This window comes from Oncorhynchus mykiss, chromosome 17 (assembly GCF_013265735.2).
Source record: "Oncorhynchus mykiss isolate Arlee chromosome 17, USDA_OmykA_1.1, whole genome shotgun sequence".
NCBI classification, from domain to species: domain Eukaryota; kingdom Metazoa; phylum Chordata; class Actinopteri; order Salmoniformes; family Salmonidae; genus Oncorhynchus; species Oncorhynchus mykiss.
The window spans coordinates 85,729,585-85,739,885 of NC_048581.1; the positions used below are offsets into that span (position 1 = coordinate 85,729,585).

Here is a 10,301-nt window from a genome sequence, read left to right on the forward strand (position 1 = left end):
ACAGAACCACCCTTGCTTCTGATTGACCGAGATACCTAATGTTAGCTACAAAGGCAAATAAAAAAATGCTAAACAAGAATGCATACAAGAAATACACTATCAATTATTTACACGAGAAACTAAAAAGGCTATAATTACTCGCTAGGTTACTTGCTACTTGTCGATGACATTTTTTCCCACCCTGGACCGTGAGTGATTACGTCAACGCTTGCGACAGGATGTGTAGTTCTGTATGATAGCCACATTAGCGGCTTATCAGCATGTTCTCTTTTGTGGGTAAAAGTGGGTTTTACAGGTGAATATATTCATAAAAGTTACCTTGTCCAAGAGATTTGCGCAGTTATCAAAACATCACCACAGGGTAAGCCTACACAAAACACAGACCTTTTATGAAGTAAAAAAAAAAACAATTTAAACAATTTCCAGGTTTTGCATCTAGGTTTTATGGGTATTGTGACTCATACTGTGGTACTCAATACATGATTTTACTTCATTAAATTATTATAAAGTCAACCAGGGTAATTTTCCTAAATAAAAATTGTGTGATGTGCTTCAGCTGCCCAAAGTGTTGAAAAATAAAGACTAGTAAAACAGTACAAGTAGTGCTATTTTGTTGAAGTGGGATAGTATTCTTCAGTGGAATAATGCCAGTAGAAGCAATGTAGCTAGTTCAAATGCAGTCCATGATCTTAAGTGCAACAAATTTGCAACGTTTTGTACGAATTGGATTGTACCATTTCCTACAAATTGCACCAAAAAAATGTACACAATTGGATGACATAGTACACAAAAACCGGGGACCCGTTATGACTCATTAGTACCACTTTCAAAACTACTGCCTGAAATTATTTTTTTTTAAATTGTGGAGCGTCACTTTAATCTTGAAGTAATTCACACAAATTATGATTTGTTTTTGTTGCAACTAATCTGAAGAACTGTGAGGTGACGTAAAGCACGGAGATGCGCGAAAACAGTGGTGCTGACACGCAGAAATCCGGAGGCGTGTCGCGTTTTTTTGTTTGTTTATTTTGTATTTTCTTTAATAAAGCTTAATTAAGATTGTCGTTATTTTTGGCTTTAGAAGTTATTTTAGTCACTGTATGCTTTTATCTCTGATTTTGTCTTTGGTTGGGCCTTCATTGCTTCGTGTACCTCGTTTCACGCGTTGCTGTTTTGAGTCGACAGCGTTTGACAGTGGCTCTCACGGTGAGCCAAGTAGCGTTTGGTTCGCCATCGAGCTAGCTATCCCTCTAGTCCCCCATGTATTGCTAGCTACCGTTATTAGTAACGGGTAAGCCATTCGGAGGGGCGGTTGACAAGAGGTAGCTAACGTTAGCGAGCAAAACCGCATATCTGCATTTCGTCAATGGGCTCATGATAACAGGTGTTGTAGCTAACGTTAGCTAGTTGAATGAGCGGCTGTGAACTGACACCTGGTTGACAGCTACAGACGGAAGAAAAGGCTAAACTTGCTTGCTGCGTATTGTTGTCAGTGTCAGCTGTCCATATTAAACAGTCGGGAACTACGGCACCGGCAGCTGTTCGTCTGTCTGTGTACAAAGCAGTCGGCACCGTTAGCTGCCTTTCGACTCGAAACAGCCCCTCGTCAAAAAATAAGAAGCTTTCATCTAGAGAAGACTCACTCTCTTAACGGTAAGCGAGAGGTTTTAAATATTCTACCAAACCACCGAGAGATCAGCTATTCTACCTACACAACACTGAACCAAAGGCTTTTGACATTTTTTATATATTTTTATTTCACCTTTATTTAACCAGGTAGGCAAGTTGAGAACAAGTTCTCATTTACAATTGCGACCTGGAGATGGCCTTGATCTGAAGCACTTCAGAGGATTCTCAATGAATTGTGAATAAAAGCAGCACAAAACAACAACATTACCACTCACTCGTTGTTTTGATGTTGGGTAAACATCAACAACAATGCAACAGGATACTTACTGTCTTCTGGTCTCAGTGTTGAGGAGTTGTGAACTACATCTAATTAAACTAGTAATGTAACTATACTGAACAAAAAAAAATGTAAATACAACAATTTCAAAGATTTTACTGATTTACAGTTCATATCAGTCAATTGAAATAAAGTAATTAGGAACTCATCCATGGATTTCACATGACTGGGCAGGGGTGCTGTCAAGTGGGCGGGCCTATGCCCTCCCACCCGGTGGGGAGCCAGGCCCAGCCAATCAGAATTAGTTTTTCCCACAAAATAACTTTATTACAGACAGAAACACTCAGAGGAGGCTGCAGGTGAATAGGCTGGATGTGGAGGTCCTGGGCTGGCGTGGTCTGTGGTTGTGAGGCCGGTTGGACATACTGCCAATTTCTCTATAATGACGTTGAAGGCATCTTATGGTAGAGAAATTAACAGTAAATTCTCTGGCAACCGCTCTGGTGGATATTCCTGCAGTCAGCATGCCAGCATACATTGTTCCTGTACCCAAGAAGGCAAAGATAACTGAACTAAATGACTAGCACTCACTTCTGTCATCACAAAGTGCTTTGAGAGGCTAGTCAAGGATCGTATCACCGCCACCCTAGACCCACTTCAGTTTGCATACCGCCCCAACAGGTCCACAGATGAAGCAATCGCCATTACACTGCCCACTGCCCTATCCCATCTGGACAAAAATAATAGCTATTTAAGAATGTTTGACTACAGCTCAGCATTAAACACCATAGTACCCTACATGCTCATCATCAAGCTGGAGGACCTGGGTCTGAACCCCTCCCTGTGCAAACTGGGTCGTGGACTTTCTGACGGGCTGCCCCTAGGTGGTGAAGGTAGGCAATAACACCTCCACTACGCTAATCCTCAACACAGGGGCTCCACAAGGGTGCATGCTCAGCCCCCTCCTGTACTCCCTGTTCACCCATGACTGCGTGGCCATGCACGCCTCCAACTCAATCATCAAGCTTGCAGACAACACAGCAGTAGTGGGCTTAATCACCAACAACGACGAGACAGCCTACAGGGAGGAGGTGAGGGCACTCGGATTGTGGTGTCAGGAAAACAACCTCTCACTCAACGCCAATAAAACAAAGATGATCGTGGACTTCATGAAACAGCAGAGGGAGCAGCCCCGCATCCACATCGAAGGGTCAGCAGTGGAGAAGGTGGAACGTTTTAAGTTCCTGGGTGTACACTTCACAGACAAACTGAAATGGTCCACCCACACAGACAGTGTGGTGAACCTCAGGATTGCTGAAGAAATGTGGCTTGTCACCCAAAACCCTGACAATTTTAGCATCACTGATACGGCAACTTTACCGCCCACAACCGTAAGGCTCTCCAGAGGGTGGTGGGGTCTGCACAAAGCATCACCGGGGGCAAAATACCTGCCCTCCTTCCTGACACCTACAGCGCCCGATGTCACAGGAAGGCCAAAAAGATCATCCAGGACAACAATCACCCGAGCCACTGCCTGTTCACACCGCTATCATCCAGAAGGCGAGGTCAGTACAGGTGCATCAAAGCGGGGACCGAGAGACTGAAAAACAGCTTCTATCTCAAGGCCATCAGACTGCTAAACAGCAATCACTAACTCAGAGAGGCTGCTGCCTACATTGAGACCCGATCACTGGCCACTTTAATAAATGGGAGAGACCCGATCGCTAGTCACTTTAAACAACGGCACTTTTAATAATGACCCTTTAATAATGTTTACATATCTTACATTACTCATATCACATGTATATACTGTATTTTATACCATCTAATGCATCTTGCCGCTCGGCCATCGATCATCCATATATTTATATGTACATATTCTTATTCCATCCCTTTAGATTTGTGTGTATTAGGTAGTTGCTGTGGAATTGTTAGATATTACTGCACTGTTGGAACTAGAAGAACAAGCATTTCGCTGCACTCGCATTAACATCTGCTAACCATGTGTATGTGACCAATAACATTAGATTTGAATTGCACTTGAGACATCTGTGGCATTGTGTTGTGTGACAAAACTGCACCTTTTTAAAGTGGACTTTCGTTGTCCCCGGCACAAGGTGCACCTGTGTAATGGTCATGCTGTTTAATCAGTTTCTTGATATGGCACACCTGTCAGGTAGATGGATTGTCTTGGCAAAGGAAAAATGCTCACTAACAGGGATGTAAACATATTTGTGCACAATTTGAGAGAAGTAATATGTTTGTGCGTATGGAACATTTCTGGGATCTTTTATTTCAGCTCGTGAAACATGAAACCAACACTTCTTACATTTTATATTTTTGTTCAGTGTTCATTTTGTAGTAACTTGGACTGGTGGTAGTTGAACTAAATTCAAATCTTGGTAGTATTTTCAGTAGTTCATTTTTTTTTTGCTGTGTAGCTAACTACTGGAACCACCGACTACTTTGTTTTTTGGTGTACAAAAATTAAATTTTTTTACAAGGTTCAAACGGACAGCGACTCGATGCAGTTCTCCCACCCCAACGCTCTACCCGCTAGGCTACCTGCTGCGTATGCCTGGGTAGATGCTGCCTAGTTCTCTAATTCTAAACTGCAGTCAGGTTGTTGTGGAAAGGCTATGTGGTTTTAGAGAATAAACTTGCGTTTTTTTTTTCTTCTCATCCACCTCAGCTATTGGACTGGTGTCCATAGCCTAACTAGTCTTGGGTATATCAACATTAAACTCTTATGGAAATGTGCTGTTTCTCTAGTCAAGTTGGACTTACTTTAGCCTGTTTTTTAAATTTTGAATTGGAAAATGATAGAAATTATCATAAGTTTTGTTCCCTTGATGATTATTTTTTTAAACTGAAGGGTTTACGGACTAGATGACACAGAACATTGAAAGGCCTATATAGATGGAAGTCGTATATAGTATTGGAACAAATTAATTTGTGTATTAAAGTATTCAAAAGTTTAGTATTTAGTCCCATATTCCTAGCATGCAACCTCAGCGTAATTATATCATTTAAAATCCAAAGTGCTGGAATACAGAGCCAAAATAACACACACATGGTTACTGTCCCAATTCTTCTGGAGCTCACTGTTTATACGGCAGTCAATTAGGCGTCAGTCAGTCAATTAGGCGTCAGTCAGTCAATTAGGCGTCAGTCAGTCAATTAGGCGGCAGTCAGTCAATTAGGCGGCAGTCAGTCAATTAGGCGGCAGTCAATACGGCAGTCAATTAGGCGGCAGTCAATTAGGCTATCCCTATCTCTCCATCAGTTTGTCTACCTGAGATCTGCTTCTGTATCTGTGTTTTTTCTCGCAGCAGCATTAGAAGCCATATTAGCATTAGCAGTATTAGCAGCAGCAGTATTAGCAGCAGCAGTATTAGCAGCAGCAGTATTAGCAGCAGCAGTATTAGCAGCTGCAGTATTAGCAGCTGCAGTATTAGCATTAGCAGTATTAGCAGCTGCAGTATTAGCAGCTGCAGTATTAGCATTAGCAGTATTAGCAGCTGCAGTATTAGCAGCTGCAGTATTAGCAGCTGCAGCATTAGCAGTATTAGCATTAGCAGTATTAGCAGCTGCAGTATTAGCATTAGCAGTATTAGCAGCTGCAGTATTAGCAGCTGCAGTATTAGCATTAGCAGTATTAGCAGCAGCAGTATTAGCAGCATTAGCAGCAGCATTAGCAGCAGCATTAGCAGCAGCATTAGCAGCAGCTTCAGCATTAGCATTAGCAGTGTTAGCATTGGCAGTATTAGCAGCAGCATTAGCAGCAGCAGCTTTAGCAGCAGCATTAGCAGCAGCAGCAGCATTAGCAGCAGCAGCAGCATTAGCAGCAGCAGCAGCATTAGCAGCAGCAGTATTAGCATCAGCAGTATTAGCAGTCAGAGTTGCTTTCTCTAGAGAGATTTGAGGAGTTATTTATAGATCTCTGCCTAAGCACAGAGCTGCTGCTCCTCTCTTCCTCTCTTTCTCGTGCATTCTTGCTCTCCCATCACTCTTTCTCCCTACTCTGCCCCTATTCTCTCTCCTCGCTATCCTCCTTGCTGTCTCTCCCTCCACTGCTTGCTGGATGTGAATAATTGATCAGAACTGGAGGGAAGAGGTGGCTAGTTCCATGGTCCTGGGTCCAGGCTTACATTGTGTGTGTGTGTGGTGTTTATTTGGCTACCCATTTAAAAAAACATGAGAAGTAGCAAAACACAGTCACATGTAAAATGCAACGATATACAAACAATGCAGTGTGTGTGTGTGTGTGTGTGTGTGTATGTGTGCGTGTTGATTGCATGGCCGTGTCCGTCCATTACTGTCACTGCTGTGAAGGAGAGCATAAAGGCAGCGAGACACTCACTGAGACCAGACGTGATGGATTGAGGGAGATGAACTGGATCAGTCGTCACTCCGTCACTATCAGATGAGCCACTAGAGGTCCGAACAAGCAGTACTAAATGCAGCGATTTTTTTAAATTAATTTTTTTACCTTTTTCTAAATGGCAGAGAATTGGATTTGGCTGCTGGTCATTTTTGTAATTTTTTTTTTAGGGGATTGGAAGTTTGTCCATTTACAACCACTGTGTGGTAAACCATAGTGTAGATCCTGCTAATGTCAATATGCTAACACACTAACACATCTGCTGCCATGCTGACCCCGACCTAGCCAGCCTACATGGACAGTACAACACACTGCATTTGTCTTACATTTCATTCCTACAAACACCTCCATAAGTTCAAACAGTTGATCTTGTTTGATTCCCTGAAATGCCAGCATCGATGGCCAAAGCAAGGCATTTACCAAAAAAAGCCCCAGTTGGTGGTGGAAAGCCAACTAGGCCCATCTCACACCCTTATCTTCAGGTTACGTAATGCCCTGGCCTTCAATGCATACAACTATTTTCTGCACTCAAACTACTTTTTTACTCTGTATTTCATAATGGTTGTATGGCTCCTTAATGACACGGTTTCTCCTTAAAGCTGTGTATCTGTCAGCCCCTGTTAATGTTAACCAATAAGCATAGTGTTTTTGTTGAGAAGACCGATTTTTTTCGGGATGTTTCATAGCCTGATAAACACTGCTGAAGCTCGGCCATCTTCCATCGCAGATTGGTGTCAATAGACTCTTAAGGAACATGCGGTGCTGTGGCGTGGGCTTGTTGCAGTGTGGGCTTGTTGCAGTGTGGGCTTGTTGCAGTGTGGGCTTGTTCCAGTGTGGGCTTGTTGCCGTGTGGGCTTGTTGCCGTGCTGCGGCTTGTTGCCGTGTGGGCTTGTTGCAGTGTGGGCTTGTTGCAGTGTGGGCTTGTTGCAGTTTGGGCTTGTTGCCGTGTGGGCTTGTTGCCGTGCTGCGGCTTGTTGCAGTGTGGGCTTGTTGCAGTGTGGGCTTGTTGCAGTGTGGGCTTGTTGCAGTGTGGGCTTGTTGCAGTGTGGGCTTGTTGCAGTGTGGGCTTGTTGCAGTGTGGGCTTGTTGCAGTGTGGGCTTGTTGCAGTTTGGGCTTGTTGCCGTGCTGCGGCTTTTTGAATTTTGGACTTGTTGCCGTGCTGCTGTGTGGGCTTGTTGCAGTGTGGGCTTGTTGCAGTGTGGGCTTGTTGCAGTGTGGGCTTGTTGCCGTGCTGCGGTGTGGGCTTGTTGCAGTGTGGGCTTGTTGCAGTGTGGGCTTGTTGCACTGTGGGCTTGTTGCAGTGCTGCGGTGTGGGCTTGTTGCGGTGCTGTGGCAGGGTCTTTTTGCTCTGCTGTGGCAGGGGCTTGTTGCGGTGTGGGCTTGTTGCGGTGTGGGCTTGTTGCCGTGCTGCGGTGTGGGCTTGTTGCAGTGTGGGCTTTTTGCAGTGCTGCGGTGTGGGCTTGTTGCGGTGCTGTGGCAGGGTCTTTTTGCTCTGCTGTGGCAGGGGCTTGTTGCGGTGTGGGCTTGTTGCGGTGTGGGCTTGTTGCAGTGCTGCGGTGTGGGCTTGTTGCGGTGCTGTGGCAGGGGCTTGTTGCGGTGTGGGCTTGTTGCGGTGTGGGCTTGTTGCAGTGCTGCGGTGTGGGCTTGTTGCAGTGCTGCGGTGTGGGCTTGTTGCGGTGCTGTGGCAGGGGCTTGTTGCGCTGCTGTGGCAGGGTCTTTTTGCTCTGCTGTGGCAGGGGCTTGTTGCGGTGCTGTGGCAGGGGCTTGTTGCGCTGCTGTGGCAGGGTCTTTTTGCTCTGCTGTGGCAGGGGCTTGTTGCGGTGTGGGCTTGTTGCGGTGTGGGCTTGTTGCAGTGAGGGCTTGTTGCAGTGAGGGCTTGTTCATCTTTAGGGAATTATCTTTTCCCCCACTAATCAGGTGTCTTGCTTGTTTTTCTAGCATTGTTTGTTTTTATCAGAGATGGAGGGAGGGAGAGGTCTCTTCTGTGCTTCATTCAGAAAAAGAAGTGGGCAGTCGAGGTGTCCTTCCTTCCTCTCGTTTACAAAACCCTTGCAGCGATATAGAAAAGAGTAGCTACAAAGTGTACAGCTCGCTAAGACAGTGGCTGACAGTGGTCCCAGACACTAAAATAAGCTTCAGCTAGCAGTAGCTAGTTAGCTGACAGTGGAGGATGGAATCTCCTCTCTCTCTCTCTCTCCCTCTCTCACACTAGTTTACTGTGACTTCCACAGCAGCAGCTACAGTAGAACAGAGCTTTACCTCTTTGTCTCTCAGACACCAGATCCTTCCTACGTCCTGCAAAACCATCTCTGCATGGGAGCTGCACAACTCTAAACACAGTAAGCTGTGTGTGTGTGTGTGTGTGTGTGTGTGTGTGTGTGTTTTCTACACGCGTCAAAGATAACTCTTATTCCGTGGACTGCCTTAGCTTATAATGGCCTTGAGTCTGTCTCTGTTCTTCTCCTCTCTTCTGTAATGTTGGTACGACTTAGCTCTCACGTTCTGTGCTCCGTAACATCTTGATCGATCACAAGCTACGGATAGTTTTTTTTAGAAAGTACGGTTTGAAAGTCTTTTGTAATTACTCGTCTGCAGACGTTAAGCTTTGAAGCTCTGTTCGCCTGCATTGGTTTTTAGATGTTGCTAGGCTGTCGTTTTTGAAAGCTGTGATTTAAAAAAAATATATATACATATTAAATTGTAACACTAAGAGACTGCATGAAATCACTGACTATGTACTGTAGGCCATTGGATTGTTCTAGTATATTACTAGTGCATGAAGGCTATGCTGTGTGTGTGTGTGTGTGTGTGTGTGTGTGTGTGTGTGTGTGTGTGTGTGTGTGTGTGTGTGTTGCCACTGACTGACTCACTCACTCTTTGGCGAAGCCAGTGGTGAGGTAATGAGGAATTCCCTGCTACTGCGTCGTGCTGTGGGTGGAGGAGGGGGAGGGAGAGGGAGGGAGGGAGGTGGGGGTGGAGCGTTAACAGGAAGAGTACGTCACTTTGGAACCTGCCACTGAGGGAGGGAGGGAGGGAGGGAGGGAGGAAGAGAGACTGGGGCACTGAGGGGACGGAGGGAGGGAGGAAGAGAGACTGGGGCACTGAGGGGACGGAGGGAGGGAGGAAGAGAGACTGGGATAGAGGAGGGGCACTGATGGGACGGAGGGAGGAAGAGAGAGACTGGGGCACTGGGGATGGAGGGAGGGAGGGAGGAAGAGAGACTGGTGCACTGAGGGAGGGAGGGAGGGAGGAAGAGAGACTGGTGCACTGAGGGAGGGAGGGAGGGAGGAAGAGAGACTGGTGCACTGAGGGAGGGAGGGAGGGAGGAAGGAAGAGAGACTGGGGCACTGATGGGACGGAGGGGGGGAGGAAGAGAGACTGAGGCACTGAGGGGACGGAGGGAGGGAGGAAGAGAGACTGGGATAGAGGAGGGGCACTGAGGGGACGGAGGGAGGAGGAAGAGAGACTGGGATAGAGGAGGGGCACTGAGGGGACAGAGGGAGGGAGGAAGAGAGAGAGACTGGGGGGACGGAGGGAGGGAGGAAGGAAGAGAGACTGGGGCACTGGGGACGGAGGGAGGGAGGAAGAGAGAGAGACTGGGGCACTGGGGACGGAGGGAGGGAGGAAGAGAGAGAGACTGGGGCACTGGGGACGGAGGGAGGGAGGGAGGAAGAGAGAGAGACTGGGATAGAGGAGGAGCACTGAAGGGACAGAGGAAGGGAGGAAGAGAGAGACTGGGATAGAGCGGCACTGAGGAGACGGAGGAAGGGAGGAAGAGAGACTGGGATAGAGGAGGGGGACGGAGGTAGGAAGAGAGACGGATAGAGGAGGGGCACTGAGGGGAAGGAGGGAGGAAGAGAGACTGGGATAGAGGAGGGGCACTGAGGGGAAGGAGGGAGGAAGAGAGACTGGGATAGAGGAGGGGCACTGAGGGGAAGGAGGGAGGAAGAGAGACTGGGAGGAAGAGGGAAGAAGGGAGAGCCAGGTGAAGGAGCGGGAGGGAGAGCCAG

General features: G+C 46.7%; 1 protein-coding gene across 5 annotated transcripts in view; it reads left to right on the plus strand.

The window, feature by feature from the left end:
- The first annotated feature begins 957 nt into the window (after positions 1-957).
- The window catches only part of LOC110493284 (R3H domain-containing protein 2), a 91,197-nt gene continuing 81,853 nt past the window's right edge, over positions 958-10,301 (plus strand). For 3 of the 5 annotated variants that reach the window (XM_036950843.1, XM_036950842.1, XM_036950844.1), the window contains exon 1: positions 959-1,653. The gene's annotated coding sequence lies outside the window, so the exon portion shown is untranslated. Of the gene's footprint in view, positions 1,654-10,301 lie in introns of all 5 variants that reach the window. The other 2 variants (XM_036950838.1, XM_036950840.1) reach the window with 1 other exon arrangement.